Consider the following 5,484-nt stretch of genomic DNA (forward strand, 5'->3'; position numbering starts at 1 on the left):
CTCTGGAATGTCATACAACCCTCTGAAGTATATTTGCTCTCGCTACATACATCATGGCCATCATAACTTCGCGCTGCTCTCTCCTCTGGCCTTTATTTTCATTAGCCCTGGCATGATGCACTTTCTCTCCTACCCTCTTCTAGTGCAAGGCTGCTGAAAAACTTGACTCTTTGTATTAATTTTATTTGTCTGCTTTAAACAGGATCTCAAAAATTGTACTTACTATGGAAATAAATAAATGAATGGCTAACTATTGCATGCACGTGAATAAGTCAGTAATGAAAAACAGCTTTGTAAAAAGATTAGGAGCAGCAAACTGAAGAACTTGAGAAGGGCAATTCGAACCAGGTGGCAACGAGGCCTCTGTAGGTAGATAGATAGCTCACCTCCCCCTGCCCACTTCAATTAGGGTCATAGGCAGCTGCTCCCATCAGCATCTGAAATAAATGGAGAAGCTTGGATGCGCCTGAACCAGCGAGACCAGGAGAGAGAAGGGCCAAAGGAATGTGGACACAACAAGGACACAGACTGGACCAGGATATTGCACCACGATAGCGGGCAGATGGAGCACTTTCTCTGTTCCCTATGGCCTGCACCAGGGAACACACTGTAGGAACAGACTGGCTTTGGGCCAGCCTGGACTCTCTGAGACGAACGTTCTGACTGGATGCAAAACACTGGTGGCCCCACTTTGCTGGCCAGGAGGGGCTGGTGGTGCCCATGAGTGCCTGGGTCTATCGCACTGCGCCTTACAGGAGGGTGAAGGCTAAGGCCATTTTCTCCCAGGTGAACTCCAGCCTGGGCCTGTGGCTGCGCAAGACCAACACCAAGGAGGTGGACATGCAGGTGAGCCGACCGGTGGACAGGTCTGTGCAGTGCTCACTGGGCCCTCTCACCCTGCACAGCTGCTCTCCATGGGGTTGCAAGGGCCCGAAGGCACCCCTGCCAGCCTGGGACTTCCATTCACCAGTGACGGGCCTCAGGGGCCTGGCCCGGCTGTGGGAGGATGGGAAGAATGAGGAAAGAAAGGTGCTTTCAGGTCCTGTGGAGGTCATCCAGCAGCAGCAAAAGTCACCATCAATGCCAGGGTGACAACAGGACAAGCAGGGGGAACTCTGGCCACAGGACCTATTGGGGGAGGAAGGTGCCTCGAGTCCTGGGGAAAGACAGAGCCAGCAGGCCCAGGGAGACGCCGCCCACTCAGGAAACCCAGCTTCCAAGTACTCCTTGTCTCCTGCTCTCTCCTCAGCTAGCCCCTCCCTCTCTCCCATTTTGGGAGAAATAGAGCAAAATCTTCCCTGGCTTCCTCCCTTTGTTGGATGAAGGAGAGGAAGTTCTGAAAACGTGTATTTTACATGGCCTCTGTGTTTTGTAACATTCTGGTGAAATACAGAGCCAGCTTTAAGCATGTGCAAACCAAAATGTGATCGGAATTTCATTCTGGGGAGACAGTGCTGGTGGCATTGCGGAGAGTGGATTGAGAAAGTGTGATAGACAGGGAGAAGAGCACCACAGATGAGACACTAAGGAAATGTAGTGACTTTGAGAACAGCTGTGAATGACGTTAAGGAGGCTTTTTGTATTTTCACACAAAGTCACAAGCAAAAAAGGATCTTGCTTTATTTCCCCAGATAATAAAAGACTCTCCTACTTTTATTTGCAGTTTTTGGAATGAAAATATAGCTACCTTCACTGTAAAGCAGGGGTCCCCAAACTTTTTACACAGGGGGCCAGTTCACTGTCCCTCAGACCGTTGGAGGGCTGGAACATAAAAAAAACTATGAACAAATCCCTATGCACACTGCACATATCTTATTTTAAAGTAAAAAAACAAAACGGGAACAAATACAATATTTAAAATAGGTAAATTTAAATCAACAAACTGACCAGTATTTCAATGGGAGCTATGCTCCTCTCACCGACCACCAATGAAAGAGGTGCCCCTTCCGGAAGTGCGGTGGGGCCGGATAAATGGCCTCAGGGGGCTGCATGTGGCCTGCGGGCCAGAGTTTGGGGACCCCTGCTGTAAAGACTGTCAGACCAGATGGGAGAGTGCTTATATGCGGTGCACTCCTGGGACTAGCAAGGTGAGTAAAGTGTGTGGGACATGGGAGGGGGGGGGCAGGCGCAGATGCGAAGTGGAGGAAGACTGTGTCTCCGAATGGAGCAGGACTGAACGCTGTCTCATTCATCTTGCCATCCTCCACTCCAGGCACATAATAGACAGATGTTCAGTAAATGAATTGAGCTGACTGGACAGTCCCCATGACCTCCCAAGGCTGCTGACCCACGTCCTGGTTCTTTTGGGTCTGGTAGTTCTGTTGGACCAAATGTCAGGTTATTTAGATGAACTCCAGTTCTTGTGTACATTGGGACTTTCTGTAATCACTTTTTGGTTGGTGTATTTTGAACGGGTTTGGGTATTAGTGCTAGGAAATTTCCTGTCTGTCCACAAGGTGGGGCAGTGGAGAAAGAATTTACTGTACAGATGAGCTTGCGAGAGACTTTAGGCAGACTAAGGAGGTTGCCCCCCTTACTTTGACTAGCTGTCAGCATGTTTGGATTGGGAAGACTTCACAGTGTGCATTTCCAGGTTTTCCTGAACAATCAGACTCTGGACACCATAGGCTTTCATTTCAGTAAGAGAACAGAAGGCTGGGGTAAGGAGTTCTCTCTCTTCCCTGGGTACGTGCCCTTCATTTCGTAACAGTCTACACCGGGTCTATTAACTCTGAGCATTTGAGTTCGAGCCCACTCTGCTTCTCAGGACTATAGAGGGAGAGGCGTGGGAAGACCTGAATGAACACATGGCTTTTCATACTAGCCACTCACCAGACCTGAAGGTAAACAGATTTTTAAACTAAACTTTCCTTTACTTGCCAGAATAAAAACAGTGGATTGGATTCAAACACTCCAAGACATTAGGACACAAAGAACAAGACATAGAATTCGTCCTCCAGACACGTATACTGATAGGAGTGACTCAGACACAGTGTGCTCTGGTGATAATGCAGTGGCACCCACAGAATGGACGTGGCACAGAAATAGCACAGGAGGGGATGACAGACCTTGTGTGTGTGTGTGGGGGGGGGGGGGGGTCACATGATGTCCTAGCAGAATTTGAAAGGATAAATAGGAGTTCACCTGGCAAGGCAGGGAGAGTGTGCACAGGAAATGCACAAAGCCCAGAAACCATGTACATTGATTGGTAACTACAAGTGATTTGAAGTTCACGTTGGGAAATAGTGGAAAATAAAGAAAAAGCAGGGGCTAGTGGATCAGGACCAATGGAGAAGGTCTAGGGTTCACCCACACAGTGAGTGAATTATAATAGCTCCTTCCCACTAAAGACTTTAACTACGGTACTTTATGTACCTTATTGGGTAGGTGACAGAATTATAAGAAAGATACAAGCAGACATCGATTTTACAGGTAAGGAAAATGAGGTTCAGAGAGGAAGAAAAAGTGACTGAGCACTAGAGGAGCTGAAGACCTCAGGGCAGAGGTTGGGCCAAAGTGAGGTACAGCGGAAGGGAACGGGCTACTTAAGTTAAAAACTGGGAGCTTTGGTACATAGAAACTTGGATTTAAGAAAAAACAAATTCCTCTTTAGGTGTATTTCAAACAACTCTGTTGCAAATGACACAAGAGTTTTAACTCTTATCAGGTAGAAGCAATTTGGCGTCAGGGAAGCCTATAGAACACTTCCTTTGTGTCTATAGTGTTTCCCTTCTTAACATGAAGCTTTTGTGACATAATTGAAAGAATTGGATATTTGTGTAGGAGTGTTAGGTTTTCTATGTGTTTGAATTTTTTTATAATATCTTAGGGAAAAAAGAAAATTTATGGCTTTTTTGGAATGGAGATTTAGCCTCAAGTTGCCTTATGTGGTGTGTTTAATTATGGAGTTGTGTGGTTTTTCCTCAAACACTGTCTATAGTTTGGATGTCATAATTTAGTAGGTAACCTTTATTAAGCTTTTACTATGTGCCAGTCTTTAGGCTAAGTGCTTTATATGCATTGTCTGCTATGGAGTTATTATTATTGTGTTTTTCAGTACTAGAATTTTGATGTCTTTTTTTTTTTTAATGACTTCCAGTTCTCTGCTGGAAATACTGGTCTCATTTCTTTAAAACTATTGGCATAATTATCTTAAAATCTATATCCGATAACTTCATCCTTTATGGTTCTGTTGCTATTCTCTTTATTTTCCTTGGTTTCAAGTGTGCTGTTGTGTCTCCTCACGCGCCTGGTTATTTTTGATTGAGTGCCAGATATCATGTATGAAACGCAACAGTGACCCCTGAGTCCTAGGACAGTTTGTTCTTCCACAGAAGATTTGTTTGCTTCTGGTGTGCAGATGGAGACATTAATAATTTCAGGTCACTATTTTTCAATCGGGGTTGAGTTGTTTTGAAGTTGAGCTTTGGCTTCTGTGCAGGCTAGTCAAGTTTGGGCTCCTCCTTATACTAGGATATAGCCTTTCAGGGTCCCAACACTGTTATAAAGTACTGCACCCCAGATTCTGGAAAGCACTGTACTTCATTTCATCGAGTCCACATAGAGACACCCAGTCCAGATAAATTTTGAAAAGTTTTATTAGAGGAGGAGATTTATTAAATATGCCAGCCGCATATGGCTGACACGGGGCATCAGGCCTAAATCGTGAAGTCCCCAAAAGTAGTTCAGGGGCTGCTTATATACCCTTGATCACACACGGGCGGGGGAGAGCATGACATCATGGCATAGGCTGGCAACATTTGTTTAGGGGTTACACCGAAACATTAAGACTCTCAAGGTAACACAATCAAAGACATTTACAAATCTTTCAGGGTTCCTCTTCCCTCACTAGCCTAGAGGTATTTTACCCTCAAGATTCCAGGGAGGGGGAGGAACTACAGTCAATGCAAGGTGGTATGTAAATTCTGCCTCCTATTGAAAGAGAAGAAGTTTCTAGGTTAACCTTTATTTTAGATTTAAAATTGAATAACCCATTGTTCTTACAAGCCCAAAACTTCTACATTCTTCTCCCTCCCCTCCCCAAAGGAGGAACGGAACAGGAAAGTCTGATAGGAAAGCCTGACCTTTCCTCCCAGAATATTAATACCAATTTTCAGCTTTTGGTATCTTACAACAATACAAAACTTGAACCATTCACTAGGGCTGTTATAAAGCCAGTATACAAGGCCACCATCACAGCCGCCTGGGCCATAAAGGTTCGTATTAGATTCAGACAGTCGATAAAGAAACAACGGAGTCAAAAACTGATGGGCCATCATCTTTAATCCTAGCTTGCACCTGGTGGGCAAGTAAAAACACACACTGGGCTCCAAAACCCACTCACATTCAGTGCTCAAAAAGCTACTGACTTTATCCAAGTTTCCTAGAATCAAAGGTTTCTAGCTCACCAGACCTATTCACCTCTGTTCCCCATCTCCTTCCTTCTCTCTGCACAAACTGGCCTCTCACTCAGCACTCCACCAT

The 5,484-nt window shown here is 45.3% G+C and overlaps 1 pseudogene; it reads left to right on the top strand.

The window, feature by feature from the left end:
• The first annotated feature begins 667 nt into the window (after window positions 1–667).
• On the top strand, window positions 668–1,253 carry LOC136391523 (protein ZAR1-like; annotated as a pseudogene).
• The last annotated feature ends 4,231 nt before the right edge of the window (window positions 1,254–5,484 follow it).

Source organism: Saccopteryx leptura, chromosome 2 (assembly GCF_036850995.1).
Source record: "Saccopteryx leptura isolate mSacLep1 chromosome 2, mSacLep1_pri_phased_curated, whole genome shotgun sequence".
In the NCBI taxonomy this organism is placed as follows: domain Eukaryota; kingdom Metazoa; phylum Chordata; class Mammalia; order Chiroptera; family Emballonuridae; genus Saccopteryx; species Saccopteryx leptura.